The 19,962-nt window shown below is 39.4% G+C and overlaps 1 protein-coding gene, 3 long non-coding RNA genes and 1 pseudogene across 4 annotated transcripts in view; 2 read left to right on the top strand and 3 right to left on the bottom strand.

Annotated features, from left to right (window-relative positions):
- The window catches only part of LOC146672933 (uncharacterized), a 405,352-nt gene that overhangs the window by 320,599 nt on the left and 64,791 nt on the right, over positions 1-19,962 (top strand). The window lies entirely within an intron of this gene.
- Positions 1-19,962, bottom strand: part of LOC146672937 (uncharacterized) — a 339,553-nt gene that overhangs the window by 294,088 nt on the left and 25,503 nt on the right. The gene's annotated exons all lie outside the window — the stretch shown is intronic.
- Positions 2,880-5,528, bottom strand: LOC146672940 (uncharacterized). The gene is made up of 6 exons (XR_014910410.1): positions 5,480-5,528; positions 5,123-5,167; positions 4,244-4,273; positions 3,714-3,782; positions 3,433-3,507; positions 2,880-3,037 (listed from the first exon to the last, which is right to left on the bottom strand). It is a non-coding gene; the product is annotated as an uncharacterized LOC146672940 (long non-coding RNA).
- Positions 5,687-8,205, top strand: LOC146672939 (uncharacterized). The gene is made up of 2 exons (XR_014910408.1): positions 5,687-7,046; positions 7,674-8,205. It is a non-coding gene; the product is annotated as an uncharacterized LOC146672939 (long non-coding RNA).
- LOC146672938 (E3 SUMO-protein ligase ZBED1-like) lies at positions 14,541-15,794 on the bottom strand (annotated as a pseudogene).

Here is a 19,962-nt window from a genome sequence, read left to right as displayed (position 1 = left end):
ATGCTTCAGCCTCAGCAGAAGTGACCGCAGAGACAGAGACTGAGATCTCTGACTGTGTAGTGGAAACATGAACCACAGCTGTGAGTGTGTGTGGTATTCAAGATGGCGCCGGTGAGGTCGGCTGCTGTCACGACTGCTCCGACCACTTTTTCTTTGTCTTTGTTTTTTAAGTTAGTTTTCAGAAAAAAAAGTGTTGTACAGTTATTTCATTTTTAACCTTAATTTTTTATATTTTATTCCTTCCTAGTTAAATTTACCCTTTTTAATTTTTCATATTTATTTCCTATCTTATTCATAGCCTCTTCCTTTTTTTTTTTTTTTCTTTAGGTCACGAGCAGTTGTCCAAGCATTTCACTGCATATCGTACTGTGTATGACTGTGTATGTGACAAATAAAATTTGAATTTGAATTTGAAACCGTCAGACTGTCACGAACACTGACAGACTGAGAGATTTAGCTCAGAGCACTGTGGTCTGCTAACATACATTATCACAGGACACTGAGATAATCAACCACTGTTAGCTCTTCTTATTAAAGTCTGTGAAGAAATAATGTTATCAGGTCTGAACCTCAAACTCTTGATTATCATCTGTTCTTTAACCCTGCACATGCCTTTGAGGATGAGCTCCTTTATTTTTTTTTGCTTTAAAGTCACAGGGCCCCCCATCCCCCAGCAGGGGCCTGACAGAGCCAGGGGCGGCCAGGCACTGTCAAGCAACCTCCTGGAGTGAGCCAGTACACACCTGAGCACCCAGCCCCAAACACCGAGAACCACCAATCTAAGTCACCCAATAATCAAACTGAAGGGGAGGCTGGAAGGTTACATTTCAGACCCTTTGAGAATTCTTCACATATCCAGCTCCAACACCTGTAATGGTCCCTGTGCCTGCTCAGCTGACTCAGTATGGCTACAAGTGTTTTGTTTATGTTTTGCTCCTCTCGCTCTCCTCCCACGCCCCCACGCTCTACCAGGGCGGAGTCATGGTGATTCCTGCCCCTGGCTCCGGCACCTGCGAATGATCCTCTAATCAACGCTCTCGCTACTTAAGGCGGCTGCTGGGAATGCTTCATTGCCGGATTATTGTGTCATCACTAGTCTCATGCTTGAGTTTCCGGTGTGCTGTGACTTAACCTGCTCTCTTCTCCCTGTGCCAGACTCGACCTGCCAGCTTGAGGATCGCCGCTAATGTGAGCGTGAGGCCAGTGTGAAAGAGCTGAGCCAGAGCGTTTGGAGGAGGATCGCTGTAGTGCTGACTCACCTGTTCAACATGCCAGAGGAAGCTCATATACACACGGAGCTCTGACAACATGACTCATGATATCAGCTCAGTGTAAAACATTTCAACAACTTCTTTAAGATGTTTGGCAAAAATGGTCTGTCACTTTTATCTAAAGGAGGCTTTTTTTTTTATCACACATGCTAATATCACCCTTAAATTTGACCCAAAATGCACTTTGTGAAGGTGGATTCAAAAGATCAGGGTACCAACGTTCATATATGTATCTACATCACAGATATTAAATGTTTTCCCACTAGATCATGGATCTATGTCTGATGGTATTGGTGCAGTTTCTAACAGAGCTTAAACATGTTTTTCAGGTCATAATTTAATAAAATGCTGGAACATAGTTAAAGCACCACATTTAGACCCACCTGTGTGCACTTGAAGGGCCTGACACTCTTTTCTACAGAGGCCACATCAGAGCAATAATATACTGGTTTACAGGGTCAGAGCGAGAGGAAGGATATTAATACAACTCTGAGCCTGTAGATGATAACATCCATTACTGTGTATCAGGGCTGGACTGGGACAAAAAATCAGCCCGGGCATTTTGACTAGAGACCGGCCCACCAGGTATTCTAGGAAAAACCATAAATCCTTTGAATGAAAACAAACGCTGTTGTCACAGTGATGTACACTGTCTTGTTGGTATATATGTATCAGTCTAATAAACTTAAACCTACACCATCCTCCCTATTCTGGTATTCTAAACCAGTAGTTCCCAAACTACCTTACGCGTACCCTCGGGGGTACGCAAGTGGCTGTAGGGGGTACGCGTGGGTTGGGGTTGGAGTGGGGATCAAAAGTTTTAAAAGCCGAAATTTGCGCTAATGCAGTTTTATTTGCCTGTCAAATACATGACTATATACCACCCTCTGGTGTTCAGCAAAAAAATAGCTCTGACAAAATACATGGGTGTGATTTGCCCAAATGACTGACGCCTAACAGTTGAAGTTGCCTCCAAGCATTCAGTGCAGCGCGAAAATGGACCCATACGGTAAAAAAATATATTTTAAAATACATTTTGAAATATATTTCAAAATATACAAAAAATGGCCAAAAAATATATGTGCTAAAATACATTTTAAAATATATTTATATATTTAAAATGTATTTTAGCACATATATTTTTTGGCCATTTTTTGTATATTTTGAAATGTATTTCAAAATGTATTTTAAAATACATTTTGAAATATGTTTATGTATTTTGAAATGTTTTTTAGCACATATATTTTTTGGCCATTTTTTGTATATTTTGAAATATATTAATAAAATATATTTCAAAATACAATTTAAATTTATTTAAAATCATTCAAAAAAATATAAATTTAACCCTTCATATATTTCTAAGAAAACACATTCACATGTAACATCTGAAAGAAATCTTTATTTGATGTTTAAAACATACATATAGCATATCAATCAAGCAAGGAATATTCATTTTATAAGTTTATTCTCATTACATACTCAAACATTCTAAAAGAAACACACACACATATACATATATGTGTGTGTGTGTGTGTGTGTGTGTGTATATATATATATATATATATATATATATATATATATATATATATATACACACACACACATATGTGTGTGTATGTGTATATGTGTGTGTGATTGTATGAACATAAGTCAGCATACTTAAAATGTAATTTCTTTTCCTTTTCCAGCAGTCTCAGTTCCCCCAGCTTTCACGGCAATCCTCAAAGCCCTTCTGGACACGCTGGGAAACCCCTTCCTTACCGCCACTGTAACAAACAAAAGTCACAGTTCTATTACTTTTATCAGAGTTAAAATAAAAATGTGATTTATGTTAGCTGGCTTCATTTAGCAAACAGATATTTCTGTTTATATAGATACAGATATTAATACAGATATATTTTACGCATAATTTTACCTCTTTTTTTTCCTAGATGGGAAGTCTATCCAGTTCACATTACAGTAATGCTAACACCCCTTTTGGTCGTCTCTCCTTACCTTCCAGCATTCATAAATCTGTTGACCTTCTTTGTCTGAGACCAACCACTACAATGCATCATCACCTATTTGTATTGGTAACTTACTTTACAACCTATTTTAATGGTTGCAAAGTAAGTTACTTGTGCTGTATGCAATTTTAGATACACAGAAAGTCTTCACTTACTATATATGGCTGTCATAGTGTCCTTATCAAGGGCAGTTCTTCACTCTGCGCCGATGTCCGTTTTGCTCTGTCCTCCTATAAAAAGCATGAACATTTGAGTGTTTGACTAGTTTTAGATTTCCAAAAATTTGATATTTGTACAACTAAACATTTGAACTACAATATATGCTATTGAGCGATACTTTTATGGGTAATTTTTGGTAAAGAAACTGGTGACAGAGTTGTAGGCTTTTTAAAGTACTATTAGCTAACCATTTGAACTGACTTTCAAAGCTGATTACCTTTTAAATTGCTGTGGATCAAAACCTCCAGTGGGAAGGCGGCCATTAGAAGAACACGCACCATTGAACCTGAAAATAACAAAAACAAACAAAAAACAGAACAATATATAAGAGTCCGGTAGGGTAATAAATCTCTTCTGAAGCAATATAGTTCATTTTGGGTGAAAAACAAAACATTCCTCTAAAATATATATACTGACATCAGCAATCAACATCATGATTGTAATTATTTCCTTTTTAGTACATCTACTGCTGTTTGCATGTGTCAAGCACTACGACTGTATCTATGCATATAAATTCACCATATATATCCAGCAAAAATGTTTTGTTATAGTCAAAAGGAAAACAAACAAAGGCATTCAATCAGAGGTGAGAAATTAATTGGGAATATGAATTATAGGTGAACTATTCTTTACCTACTAGCAATCAAGCTTCTTTAACCAAGAAGCTTGAAATATTTGAATGTAAAATAAAATAAATAAATAAATAATAATAAAAATAACATGATGTAATTAAAATGCACAACTTACATTAAGGAAATCTGCATTTGTATCCACAGGCTAAAAGTAAAACAGTAAATGTGTTAGTGATAGTACAGGTATTTGTAAAAAAAAAAAAAAAAAAAAAAAAGAGGCAGTAACTGTGACGCTTCTAGTGGGATGCTAAATGCAGAGATTTATATTTACAGTATAATACTGCATGTACGGGTAACTGTGTTGTGAACTGTAACTGAATATTAGAGAATCTCAGAGAAATTAAATGTATTTATTTTTTGAATTTATCAATCATAAAACCGTCTGTTTTGAAGGCCTGTTACGATAGCGACTTTTTGTTGGTCGGTATATTGCCCCATAAACAATTGCGACAAGTTATGTCATTGTCATTTTAAGACCATTTTATGTCTTTGAATGTATAATCATAATATAACACCATAATAATGCAAGATCTACACACTTTCAATTGACAAACCAACATCTAATTCTTAAAGTATTTAGATCATTGAAATTAGGAATCAAAATATTAGATACCTTAAAAACTTGAATAAATAGTAAATTTTCTAACAAATAGAAAACAATGTTATTTAATGTTATTGTTTTGTTATCATTATATTTTATTTTTGTAAATATAATGGCGGATAAATTACATCATCAACAATTATTGAGGTCATGTACATGTATTGTGTGTTAAGTCGATATATCGATTATTGTGATAGGCCTACTGTTTTGGTATCATAACGAGCTTGTCAAACATGCATGACCACTAAACAATGTCTAAGCAGTAGTATTGGTCTGAATGACAACAAACATAACTAGTGTTTTGGAAAATCTGTTAGAAAACAGTTATTTCAATAATTATGATTAGCATGTGACACAGACACCGCATAAAAAACTACAACAACAAATACTTACTTTAGGAGGATGGGGGAGGGCAGCATGAGGTTGAGACTTTGACATCTGTAAAAAACAAATTCATGTATTACAAACAAGTCACTTAAAAATACATTAATGTGGCAGACTGTTCCCTGTTCAGATGCAGTGTATAAGTACAATCAGGGCTGTCACAACAATGGGGTGGGGCCAAGTGGCTGCAACCCTAGGTACAATGTGCAGGTATATATAATTACATATAATATATGTGAATAAAGCAAGAATCTGTTTAGGTTAGTCACTGTGCTGACTGATGCTTGCTAGGTTTATATGATTGCAAACTGCACAAAAACAACAACAGCAACAACATTAATGACAATGACAAACAAAATTACTTACATTTATGTAAATCTCACATTAGGAAGATCTGCATTCGATTTCATGGGCTGAAATAAATAGGCAGAAACATTACTGCTAAAAAAAATAAAAAACAAAAACTCTAAAAAGCCTAAAAATGACTTAAAAAGCAAGGAAATGTGGAACATTGTAATTAGCGAACATTAATAAAGCATAACTGTTCTTTGTTTCTAACCTTGGTAAGTACTCTGTAGCCAGAAGGAGATGTAGGATTTCTGTGAAAGCCAAATTAAATGTGAATAGGCTTTGATAGTTATTGAGAAGGCAGAATAATAAGAAAAGGCAAAAGTACGTCACAATATAATTAATTAAGTTACATATTTTGATTACCAAATTATGGAAGCGTGGAGCTGCCACACAGGCAAAAGAAAAATAGAGCTGTATCACGTTATGACGTGAAATGTTTATTGTTCTAACATTATGCTTTTCATGTTTGTATAATATAATATCACGTTATTATAATATACATAATTGTCACGTTCGCACAATATTGTACGGACGTGATAATTATGTACATTTTTCGTACAATGTTGTTCAAACATGTTGTTCAAACATGATAGTATATTGTTAGAACGATAAACTTTTCACGTTATAACGTGATATACTTATATTTCTCTTTTGCCTGGGTGGCAGCTCTACGCTTCCGTTCCAAATACACGAGAATAAAGTAATATTATATGGGAAAAGGCACCTGCTAGCTTGATGATGGAGGCTTCTTAGACTGGCCACCCGCCTTGGCTTCTTGTCGCCACTCCACGAAATAAAGGTCCGTTTCCTCCATGCCGGCTAATTATTCATCCTCATTAAAATCTCGTATATGTTCAGTTGGCAGAATTGAGAATTTTACATCTTCCAACCACTTAATTAACGCGAACATAATCGGCTTGTTTCTTCCTGTCTCCTGTATCCGGCCGTTCCTCTCGCTGTCAGATTTCGCGCCTCAGAGACGTCGTTATTTTTCAAAAAAAAAAAAAAGAAGAAAGAAAGAAAGAAACAGCAACAACTACTAAAGAGAGTTTTTGCACGTTCATTGCACATTTGTGGGAATGTTTAAATATTTAATTTTTATTAATTACTTTTCATTATATCTTTATTTTTTAAACCACCGTGGCAATGCGCATGCGCATACACTCCTGCACGCAAAGGGCTTTGGAGTTGACGTAATGTCGCAATGCATTGTGGGAGCGCAGCACCATCTTGGCAGGTCACGAATCAAAACAAGATTGCTACGAACCATTCTGAAACGTAGCTCAAAAGAAAATGACGGTATAGAGACAGATTCTGTCCAGATGCAAAGAGACTGTACTTGATTGTTGAAATGTGGACCCGTATGAAATATAGCCGTGGAGTAGAAACCCTGAAGACCAAACCGCTATTGACTTAGCATGATCTACTCTCATACCTTGTCTGTGGAGTCAGAGCATACACGGCGCACCAATTTCGCAATTATAAATCTCTGGAGGCGCACATCCAATTCACCAAGGACTGGGTACAAGATTTGGCTATTTTTAAGCCTCCACGTTGTGAGTACGCCGTCATTCAAGCAAAGGTAAGTCAGCTTGAGTACTGCGAGTAAAATGCGTTTGATTCCCCCCAGCATTCAAATTAGTGCTAGCAAAAATTCATTCGTGAGGGGGAAATTACAGTGAGAACATGTAGAGGCTCTGTTAGAGGGATAACATAGTGAGTTCAGTGCATTGATGTGACATTGTCCTGAAGGATTTAGTTATTCTTTATGGTTAAAGAAATTGCCCTAATTAATTCATATTTATTATAAATAATCCTAATTACACATCTTGCTTCCTTGTTTGTGTCCTGTGTCACTAAAAATACATTCTGTTTTAGTTTTATACATTGATTAATGACCTGCAGAATCTGCTTGTCATATTAGGTGTCCATAGTTGTCACTTAAAGTCGAACTTTATGTTTTCTCCCTCTTGAAAGTGATTACATCCTTGCATTACATACTTTAGGTTCATTTTTTGCTGATAGGTTTCTAAAAAGAAACATGCAGATTTAGAATATAACATGCAGCGTTCTATAGATGGATACATAAAAACACTTTATTTGTTACATTTATGATAAATGGATTTGAAAGTAAATAAAACACATTTGTGTCGGACTTGGCTTATTAAAGTTCTTGTCTTTAAATGAACTTTGTCTGTGTGTGTTTTAGGTCCTGCACTCTTAAAGACTGAATTGCAGCATTGCAGCCACAGGTCATTGTGAGCATCACAGGGAAGGTTGAAGCCGCCCACTGCAGCTGTATGGCTAGAGTCGTGGAGACTTGCAGCCATGTCACTGCTCTTCTGTTTAATGTAGAAGCAACAGTGAGGATCTGTGGCACAAGGACTGTTACAGATGAACCTGCATACTGGGTTTTGCTGGGTAATATGACCAAGATACAGCCAGAGGTTGGCCATAAGATAGACTTCTCCTCTTCAGCTGCCCAAAAAAAAGGTTCTTGATCAAAACATAAACAGACCATTCGTTGTGACAGGTAAAAGAAGCCATCCTCAAAAAAGAAAAGTTCCACCTGCTACTGTGGAGGAGTTGGATCAACTGATGGGACAATATTTTTCCAAGCATAGTTCTGTTCTGAATAACCCATAATGTTTTAATTTAGGGGCCATGTAAATACTTTGCATTTACTGAATATGTACTTACTAAATACCACTGTTCAAAAGTTGAATAAAAAAACAAAGAAATGTTTGCCTATTTTTAATTAAAAGCACTTTGTCGAACATCACATCAGTTACAATGTAGAAAAAATGTTATGTATAGTTTACAAATGACAAAATGTTCACATAAAATCATGACAGCATTTGTATAATATCACCCACTACTAGCATTCTGTAATTTACTGTCACCTTTGAAAACTTATCACTACATAAACAGCACAAGACTTAAAAGTATTTAACAAGAGCATTTTTCCCTGGTTTTACTACCACACTGGGGCACATGTTCACCAAAACGCAGCAAACCTTTGCCATCTTATCCAGGAAGGTCACCTTTTTACCCTCACATGGAAGAAGTAATCTGATTGGCATGGTGGTATGTAGCATGTAGTTTGAAGCAGGGATTTCGTAGTGCCCCATGTGTAGTGTTGGAACCCAGTCAGGATTTGTTTCATTCATTTCATAGGCTGGTTTGTTGCAATAATGCCAAATAATTAGCAACTCTATAAATAGAAGGTAGTTCTGCATGTTTGTTCTAAGTTTGTGCTATTGAAAATAAAATTAACAGGCTATAAATAATAATATGAACTTATTTAGAACTTACCTGAATGAAAATACTGGAGCACACCAACAGATATCTGTGGCTGGTAGAGAACTGAATATCAGCTCGTCTCGCAGCTGCTATCCAGGCTAGACGCCTTCTTTTGGTAACATCCAACACATAAGCTCCCTCATGATGTTTCCAGGTGAGGAAACAATGAAAAGAGAGCCTGTTTTCAAGCTTATTCCTTTGTCGGTAGTGCAATCTAACATTACAACCGACCACACAGCAAGCATTTGTTTGGCCTGCTAATATGGCGCCTTGACCAAAAATCCTGGCTACGCCCCATCCCGTAAGATCACGCTCCAGAGCCCTATTAACGTACGGATCTAGAAAGAAGACGCTGCATTTTTAACTCTGAGGGAGATGGAGAATGAGCCTATTTCCAAAACAGTGGAGTGTGTTCCTTTAAGTACTAAATTGTATATATTGTCAAAAACTAAAGTGTACATAGCAGTTGTTGTATCTTGTTTACTGTATCACTGACAGATAATTTCAAAGTCAATGAATGCTACATTATAGTGAGATATTGTGTAATGTGAAATACTGTAAGCAAATGAATAAACAACCTAATTCGTGATAGACCTTTGACTCTGTTTTGTTTGAATCCAACTGTTTTTTGCAGATGTGCATAAAACATGTTACTTTTAGTATTGTTATCATTATCATCATTATTGCACTAAATATATTTTAAATAAAGGATACTTTGATATACATTCTACTGTAAGGTTGGAAATGTATTTTCTTCACCCTAAAATATGTTTTGAAATGTATTTTGGTTTGAAAGAAATATATTTTCAATTTCAAAAATATATTTTTTTGGAGCATCACAAATACAAAATATATTTACCATATATTTGAAATATATTTTGGCCAGGAAAAATGTATTTTTTTACCGTATGGGGAGAAGTGGTTAACAAGAAAAAAAGGCCCTACCACAGAGACACCGGCCACAACAACCAATAAGCTCATATCTGAAGATACATTTTCCAGTGATCGCACAGGTGATTGTTCAACAACAATGTGTTCGTCAGATTTGGATGCTAGCAGTGCTAGCAAGGCAAGGCAAGGCAAATTTAGTTGTATAGCACAATTCAACAACAAGGTGATTCAAAGTGCTTTACAGAGACATTAGAAACAAAAACAAATAAAAGGCATGATTTAAAATGATTAAAACAAACAAGCAAACAAACTAACTAATTAACAAACAAACTGCCACCAGAAGTTCTTAGGTGGCTGCCTCAAAACTGTTTTGCATGCTCCTGTGTCGCATACTGTTGTTGGAGCGACAGTTGAGGCTCATCAGCGTCGCGTTTCTGGCACAGGTTGTGTTATTCACACCTGTTCGCGCGATCCGAACCCTTATCGTAAGGGGAGCTACCAGTCCCTCTGCGGACGAGCTACTTTCTATTTTAAATTCCCTGAATTTAAAATACTCTCTAGACCCAGTCTAGACCCAGCTGGTGAGCTACCCAGAGCTCTACAAACAAACAAACAAAACAGTATATAAAATCAAAACAGATAAAATCAGAACAGTAGATAAAATCAGTAGTTAATGTAAGTTTTGAAATTTAAGCTTAAAGTGTGGATTTGGTGCTTTATTCAAATGCAGCTGAGAACAGGTGAGTCTTCAACCTGGATTTAAATAAACTGAGTGTTTCAGCTGATCTGAGGCTTTCTGGGAGTTTGTTCCAGATATAAGGAGCATAAAAGCTGAATGCAGCTTCTCCGTGTCTGGTTCTGACTCTGGGAACTGATAAAAGACCGGATCCAGATGACCTGAGGGATCTGGAAGGTTCATACTGGGTCAGGAGGTCACTGATGTATTTTGGTCCTAAACCATTCAGGGCTTTATAGACCAGCATCAGAACTTTAAAGTCTATCCTCTGACGGACAGGCAGCCAGTGTAAAGACCTCAGAGCTGGACTGATGTGGTCCACTTTTTTGGTCTTAGTGAGGACTCGAGCAGCAGAGTTCTGAATGAGCTGTAGTTGTCTGACTGATTTTTTAGGTAGACCTGTAAAGATGCTGTTACAGTAATCAAGCCTACTAAAGATGAATGCATGGACTAGTTTTTCCAGGTCCTGTTGAGACATCAGATCTTTTATCCTTGATATATTCTTGAGGTGATAGTAAGCTGACTTTGTTATTGTCTTAATGTGTTTTTCTAAGTTTAGGTCTGCATCCATCACTACACCCAAATTTCTCGCCTGGTTTGTGGTTTTTAGGTGTATAGATTGAAGTTCTCTGGTGACCTGTAATCGTTTTTCTTTGGCGCCAAAGACTATTACCTCAGTTTTGTTTTTGTTTAGCTGGAGAAAATTGTGGCACAACCAGTCATTGATTTCCTCAATGCATTTACCAAGAGCCTGTACAGGGCCTCGGTCTCCTGGTGACATTGTGATATATATTTGTGTGTCATCTGCATAGCTGTGGTAGTTTATTTTGTTGTTCTTTATCATCTGTGCCAGTGGGAGCATGTAAATGTTAAACAGAAGGGGTCCCAAAATGTAAGCAGGGATGTATCTGTGGTTACTAGCCAAGTGGCTAGCATAGCTGGAGCCAGCCATGTGGAAAGTGATGAAGTGTCTGATGCGGAGTGTCAAAGTGGGAGAAAGCATGACAGCTCGGACTGTAACACAACCTCATCAAAGAAGCGCAAATATGATGACAATTATATTTCGCTGGGGTTTACGTGTATAAATATTGGTGGATTTCCCCGGCCACAGTGTGTTATTTGTGCAAAAGTATTGTCTCAGAACTCAATGAAACCTTCACCTTTGCGCAGACATTTAGAGACAAATCATCCCCATTTGAAAAATAAACCAAGGGAATATTTTGAGCGACAGCTAAAATCACTTTCAACAAGTAAAACCTGCATTCAGGTGCCAGATCTTATGAATAAAAACAGACTACAAGCATCTTACATGGTCAGTTACAGAGTGGCTAAAAACAACAAACCCCACACTATTGTGGAGGACCTCATTCTCCCTGCTGCTTTAGATATGGTAGGGACAATGTTGGGGGAAAAGGCAAAAAAGACGATACAGTCCATTCCATCATTCCAACAACACTGAAGTCTTTCCTGTGCTGCATGATTTTCTGTGCTCTAATGATCTCACACTATCTAAAAGTGTAAAGCGCGAATGTAACGTGCACCTTGAGGAGCTGGCGGTGCAGTTACGCCGATACTTCCCAGAGACGGACGGCTCAAATGATTGGATACGTCACCCGTTCACCGCCGTGCCTACTTCGTTATCACCGTCTGACCAGGAGAGCCTAATTGAAATCGCCACAGATGGATCTCTAAAAGTTGAACACGCTCAAAAGAACCTGGCGGATTTCTGGATAGGGCTGCGCACTGAACAGCCCGTGCTGGCTAAGCGCGCTGTCAAGACTCTGATGCCTTTCGCCACCACATACTTATGCGAAAGGGGATTTTCTGCTTTAACAAACATGAAAACAAAATACAGAGCAAGACTTTGTGTGGAAAACGATTTAAGACTCAGCCTTTCCCAAATTGAGCCAAACATTGAAGAGCTGTGTGCCTCTGCTCAAGCACATCCATCACATTAAATAAAGTTCTGTTTAATGAAAGTTCATGGCCTTTAGGCTCTCGACAAAAAAGTGAATTCTAATAAATCCTTTGATACACTGCTAGTATTAAGTAGTAAAGTTTGTTATTAAAACTCTGTCATTACTAAAAAATATTGATAAATTCATTTGGTGGTGAGAAATAATCGACTGTGCAGTATTTATTTTTATGCATGCGATATTGCAATGTATTTATAGACACTAATTAAGAGTTGTTCGTAGTAGGGGGTATGCGGCTGAGGGTGACATGTCTCTAGGGGTACGTGGCTCGAAAAAGTTTGGGAAGCACTGTTCTAAACAGTACCAGAAAGTAGACTTCTGGTCGAGTTAACCTCCTGAACTATCTACAACACATGGTGAAAACCTGAAATTAAGACAGAAGACTAGAGGCGAGACATGATCATTACTGATTACTGATGACAGATTTAGATATATATAAACCATTCATTTGCCACATCAATAAACAGCATGGCAGGGCAAAATATTTTGTCTAACATGGCAACCTTTAAAAAGTGAAAGGAGACAGAAAGAATAAAAGAAATTTACACAGAGTACTGGTACAGTATCTAGAAAATGTGGGAAAATACTGGCATCATATACAGTACTTAGCTACTTCTGAAGAAATTATGTTGGGACCCTAAAAAAAATTACTATGTGCAATAATGGATTTCTATACATTTTACATCAGATGAAAACGTTTGTTTTAAGATTCAGATTATTATTTGTTGAAGTGAGAAATTTTAAATGAGAATAAGAAAGTATTTCTTTGTGCCCCCCTCTCCCTGTTAATGCCCTACCTGCCCCCCTGGAAAAACTTTGCTAGACCCGCCCCTGCACAGTTACCAGCTGTCAGCTACTTAGAAAAGGATCCTGGTGTTATTGTCTTGATAAACTGAGCAGATATTTGAGGTTTACACAGCTACATTCTCGCCTGAAAACATGTTAAACATTTATTTTGTGACCCAGAAAGAATAATAAGAGTAATATTAAAACTAACTAGCTGCCGCCATTGTTGGAAACTGAGCTGGGCCGCGCTATGAATTCTCGGACAGTTTCTTCTTCTTCGGGGTTTAACGGCAGCTGGCATCCTTGTACATGCAGTGCTGCCATCTTCTGTTTCAGTCCGTTATTACACTCTTAAATCCTGCTACTTATTCCTGCGTCTTTTGTGATCTTACAAAGCTTCAAACCACGCGTCGACTATTAAATCAGTCGTCGACGATTTTGATAGTCTACGTAATCGTGACTAGTCGACTAATCGTGGCAGCCCTAGTGAGAACCATGAAACTGTTTTTGATAGAAACCCAACAAAGAACAGATCCAGATGGGGGGACAAAATGGTTTCAGGACATTTCTCAAATAAAAATGATTTTATCTTCATCTGCTGTTCTTAATAAAGCCAAAATACAACATGTGCTACATTAAAAAACACATCAGTGAATGAAACTAAAGGAATCCGTCCCACCAGGTGCTAACACAGTCTCTTTCATCCTGAAAGTTAATTTTAACACCCTGTTCCTGCTCTAGGAGCTGAGCTCTCAGACTCTCAAGCCATGCAGCAGGTCATGGTTACATGTCCTGTACCCTTGATCACCTCTGCCTGTGATCCTCAGAGCCACTATCTTCACTAAACTAGACTCAGACATAATTATCATCTTGTATCACAGCAAGCGATTAACAGACACGCTGGTCCACAGTGTGGATTCTACGCTTTTAGGGGTGTGTATTGGTAAGAATCTGGCGATACAATATCTATCATAATACAGGGGAGACGATACGATATATTGCGATACTAAAAGCCAGACGATATTTGTGTTTAGGACTGAATTTAATTAAGAAAAATCACAGTAAACAGTCCAAACTGTTAAATGCTTGACATGAGCCATGTAAAACAAAAACACTCTCTAAGTTCAAAATGAGAGAAATTAACATCTGCCTTATGAGAAGTCATGTCAAATAAACAAATAAAAACTACTTTACTGAAATATCAACTATTTCTTTAACATGAAAAAAGGTAAACAATGTAACACTGAGGCCTTACTTACTAAGTACTATGATTGTAAAGTACTTATCCAAAAACTGCTCTATGAAGCATCAAAACAAAGCACTTTTCATGTGACCTTAACATCTCATTTACATATCTCTTTCCCAGATCTTCTGCTATGGCAGTCTAAATGTCCCTTACTGTCGGTGTATCATCAACACTTTCTTGTGCACCCATCACAAGCTTGGCATGAAGAGGAGCAATGATGGACAGGGTTGGCATACTCTCCTCTGACATCACCAGGGTGGCGTCCTTCATAGGCTTGAGTGCCCTGACAACTTCTTCTGCACATGTGATGTCAGACTCACTTAATGTGAAAATTTATTTTTCACTCTTCCTAACTTCTGCAGAAAGCAGAGCCGCACAGATGGCTGGTTGCGGTTCTAAAACTCGTTCTATCATCATAGGAGCTGTTCAATCTTGTAATTATGTCCGTGATGAATCTGTGAGCTGGTAGCTGAAGGAGGCACTGTTTCTGCTTCAACTGATTGCTGGCTGTGGTGCTGCGCCTGAAAAAGGCTGTTACACGTCGGATACTCCCGAGAAGTCGCACCACACATTGTATTTTCAGTGCTTTCTGTGAGGCGAGATTCAGACTGTGTGCAAAACATTGTATGTGCGTCATGCCTGCAAGTCTAGCCGCGAGAGCCATGTTTGGTGCATTATCGGTAACAACAACAAGGTCCTTTGCGTTCAATCCCCATTCAGCCACAGCGTCAGTTAGTAACGCTGCAATGTGTTCACCTGTGTGACTGCCATGCATGGCTCGGGTTTGTAGTACATGAGACTGAAGGTTCCACTGGTCTGTTATGTGATGTGATGTAACAGTTATGTACGATTCAGTGGCTCTCGAAGTCCAAGCGTCGCATGTCAAAGCAACTGTCTCTGCCAAGCTGAGAGAGTCCAGCACTGTCGCTTTGACTTCTTGGTACAACTTTGGCAGAGCGATGTCCGTGATGTGTTGTCGGGAAGGAACGGTGTAACGGGGCTCCAGCATTTTAATCATATTACAAAATCCTTTATTCTCCACAACACTCAGAGGGCGCATGTCTTTGCAAATAAAAACAAGTACTGACTGCGTTATTTTTGTTGCACGAGCTGAAGTTGCTGGTAGTTAACTTCTTCAATTGTCCGTTGAGCGGGATCACCTCGTTTCGTTTTAAAATTAGCATTTGACGCTACATCGCTATGATGTCTACACACGTGTGTTCGTAAATTTGTTGTGTTACCCGAATATTTGACTCTGGCGGTGCAGATTTTACAGACTGCATAGCTCTTGTCATTGTCTTTACTGCCTTCTTTTGTCCTAAATCCAAAATAAGTCCACATATCAGCTTTGAAAGCTGCTGCGGCCGGTTGTATCCTCTCCTCTTTGGTCATCAGTTAGCTAGCACAATTGGCCACACATCCACTGTTCTATTTCGTTGGTTTTTAGCAAACTAGACGCTTCTACAGTTATTGCGAGACCTCATTTTTCCATAACGTAAAGGCGGTAAAAACTGCAAACAAGTGGCCAGAGTTAAAATTGCAAAATACAAAAGAAATTCACAGTAAATGCATGTAATTTTTTAATTAAAAAAAATCGATAACACTGATTTTGAATATCGATTCAGTATCATTACACGAAATATCACAATATTTTAATGTATCGATATTTTCTTACATCCCTATACGCTTTGCCTCTCCTTAGTGTGAAATGGACACAAGTATTTAAGTTGCAGTACCAGCAGGGGGCGATTATTTATTCACACCCAACCAGTCGCTACTGGCAAAGGAATGTAGGAAGTACAGTCCAGGTTACAGAAAATTTAAAAAAAAAACTTACTTGAGTTTTTGACGCAGCTTTTTGATTGATGTAACTAGATTGTTTATGCATACTTTCATATGTTATGTCACCTTACTGTACTTGTATGCTGCTTTATTCCTGACCTATACTGTTCTTTAAATGTTCTTTTGTTTGACTACTGCTTTGTTCTTATACTTGTACATGACTCTTTGTTGATATGTCAAAATAAGCGCTGTATTGTTATATTGTTTGAGAATTTAAAATTTTTAAGAAGTACTGTCCAGGCACCTTCTTTGCCTGGTGAGATCGAGCTGGGTGTCTGATATGTCCTAGAATTGTCTTTATGTTGGTCGGAAATCAAATGTCTTCTTACTGCTGATACCGCAGCTTACTGCAACTTGTGAATGCGTGTCCATTTGACACTGCTGTGACACTGGATTGCTAAGGTAGCTACAACTCTCACAAAACTCTCAGAGACCAAAGATTAATTTAGGTGGTCTGTTTTTTTAAACACGTATCTCTTTAAGCGTAAACTGCCAGTGGCAACAGCACACAGTCAGACACAGTAGTGGATGGTGGTTTTAGCAGGGGATCACCGGTGTGTCTATGGAGCAAACCCAAAAACATACAAGGGAGAGACAGAACTGAATCTTTATTTTGGGTCTGATGACAAAATAGAAAATAAGAAAAGGCGAAACAAAGTTGACACTAAACTAAAACCTAAATTGGAAAAAAGTAACACTAACTATGAAACTGCACAGGAACACGCAAAACCATAAGTGTGAAACAATCCAAACATGCAACAGTGGGACGCAAAATCTCTGTGAACTGACATGAAGACAGACGGCCCAACAGAGGACTTAAATACACAGAAGGTTAATGAGGGAATTGGAAACGCCTGAGGAGACACAGCTGACACAAATGATCATGATGCTGCTGGAAAAAGTAAGTCATTTGAGGCTGTACCCAATTCAGCGACCGCACGCTTCGGAGTACGCGCAGTTCGCGTACCACGTACGGCACGTACGAGGAAGTACGACAAGTGCGGAAGTGAGGAGAAGGGTCTGGCTGCAGCCAGGTGCTCTTGAAATTAGAGGGGATTTACGCACAGTGGTAAATTCCCACAGTCTGCGCTTTGTGCTTGTAGTGTGTGTAGTTTTTGTTTTATACAGTTGTCAGTCAGGCATCTAATTAGGAAGAAAATTACACTCCAAAAGACAAAAACAACCCAGGCATAAGCCCAGTAAGCCAGGCAAGAAATTTATACTAGGGGAACATTCCCCCCCCAGCCCGTGGATATTTAGGGTGGAAGATACTATATGTTCATATACAGCAACATTGTTGATTATAAGCCAGTAGGAGACACAGGCTCCACTTCTTAGGTGTTTAAATGTCACAAACGAGGATAGACCTATCTCCATTCTAACTTTTTTGAAAAGGTGTATTACACTTCAGCATCCAGATCCACCACTGATGATACTGAAATAGCACTGAAAGACGATCAAAACCAGTACATAATTGTAACCCAAAGGACCTGACACGACTCAGAAGCTCACAGTTTGGTTTTTATTTTGTGACAGTGTCTGTGGCTTTTCCCTGCACCCTTCAGCATTTTGCAGTGCTCACTGCTCCGGTCTGCACTGGCTCTCTGCTCCTGCAGCTCTATCCTCCTCCTCTCCGGCCTAGCTGCTCTTGAAATAGGGAAGGCTGGTTTTCACAGCCAACGAGCATCATTTAGTCTAGGCATGACTAAATGATGCTCGTTGGCTGTGAAAACCAGCCTTCACTAGCATCAATGTATATTTTGTAGATTATTTAAATTTCCAGTACTGTTGCTTAACCGTGTAAGACCCAACCCATCAAAAAATGCCAGTTTACCTTTCGCAGCCTCGCTGTTCGTGGATTTTTTTGTGTGCAATTTTGCATGCTGCTTTTTTTTTAAAAAGAGCGCAGTGTCCTGATTGGCTGTAGACCATTGTCAATCAGTTTTGTGCCATGTCTCCTGTACAGTACAGAATGTGTTCAGCTTGTTAAATTTACATAAATTCTCTGCGGCCTGCTGGAGCGGGGGGGCTAGGAGGAGGAGTTGGCCGTCCGACTGCGGTCTGGAGTGTGGGGCCTCCCTGCTGCTGCGGAGTCGGGGCGGTCTGCCTCTCCCCACCGCAGGGAAAAGGGTAACACCACCTGGGTCTGGGTGCAGTTCCCCCCTCCAGGGGCGGGGGCACCTAGACCCAGTTTGTAGAGTACGCTTGGGGAGTGTGATTGTGTGTACAGCGTCTCTTTATGTCTGTCTCCACGTTGGTTGAGTGTGGAGTGAGTGCATATGAGAGCATGAGGGTGGGAATGGATGTTTGTGTCTGTGTGTGCCTGTATGTCTGTGTCTATATGTCAGGTTGGGTATCAGACGCCACCTCTCTGGGGACATCTCAGGCCCTCCAAGGTTTGGAGGCCTATCTCCCCCCACCACCACTTCCCCTGCCAGTGGCGGACTCCCTCAGACATCGGTGCGTTGGTGGTTCTTTGTGTCTGGGGATGGGCGTCCAGGTACACGCCGGCTCACTCCTTGGCGGCTGCTTATCGGGGCCTGGAGCCTGGGGCTCGCTCGGGCCACTTCGGAGGTGGGGTGCCCCCGGCCTCTCGGCGATCGTGGCTCAAGAGTTGGGTGTTCGCCTTGTAATCGGAAGGTTGCCGGTTCGAGCCCCGGCTTGGACAGTCTCGGTCGTTCTTTCCTTGGGCAAGACACTTCACCCGTTGCCTACTGGTGGTGGTCAGAGGGCCCGGTGGCGCCAGTGTCCGGCAGCCTCGCCTCTGTCAGTGCGCCCCAGGGTGGCTGTGGCTACAATGTAGCATCACCAGTGTGTGAATGTGTGTGAATGGGTGAATGACTGGATATGTAAAGCGCTTTGGGGTCCTTAGGGACTAGTAAAAGTGCTATATAAATACAGGCCATTTACCATTCACCATTTTAAAAAAACAAGCGCGTCCATGCTCACAGGTGTACACACGGGTGATCACACCCACAAACTACACCCTTTTTGGCTCCTACCTCAAAGCTCACTGTGTGCTGTTGATCTTATGTGCTGCACAATAACGTTTAACATTTAGTATTTACTGTCATATTCCCATATATCATTGTGATGTTGTTTATTCTATTACTCTTGTTCTCTTCTGCTTGTTTTCTTTTTTCTTTCTCAACAGGTGATCCAGGTGATCGTTATATGCATTTTCTTTTCTTTTCTTTTTTTCCTGCCCATTCTGTTGGTTTTTGTTTTTTGCCCTTCTCCCCCGTCCCTCTTCTCAGCTGTTTCTCTTTCCCTCTTTCTTTCTCCCCTTCTTTCCCCCAGTCAAGTCTGTCCCGTATTCAGTAAGTGAAAATAAAATAAACAATAAAGGTGAATCAAATAGACCATTACGGCAAGGCTGGGATGGTCAATTTGGTAAAGTAAATCCGTTGGGCATCTTTCTTTGCCTTTAGACAATAATTCTGATGGCAAAAGAGCCAAACGGGACAGGCAAAAGAAAAAAAAAAAAGTTTTTTACATAAATCTTCATTCACTAGCAGCGTGACTGTGAAGTGCTGCACTGTATGTTTCTAAGTTTTCTCCCCAACAAACACAACAATGTTGATGAATTCAATGGGGAGCCAATGCAGCTATATTAGCAACGGTTTTTAGATGTGAGTATTTAGATGTTTTGGACAGAAGCCTTGCTGCAGTGTTTTGGACAATGTGCAAGTGGATCTGGAGTGGATGTGAACACCAT

Source organism: Rhamphochromis longiceps, linkage group LG3, assembly GCF_057381845.1.
Source record: "Rhamphochromis longiceps isolate RC_006_pf linkage group LG3, R_longiceps_female_GT1.1, whole genome shotgun sequence".
In the NCBI taxonomy this organism is placed as follows: domain Eukaryota; kingdom Metazoa; phylum Chordata; class Actinopteri; order Cichliformes; family Cichlidae; genus Rhamphochromis; species Rhamphochromis longiceps.
The sequence above is the reverse complement of the archived record's forward strand: the minus strand, read 5'-3'. Positions and strand labels throughout refer to the sequence as shown.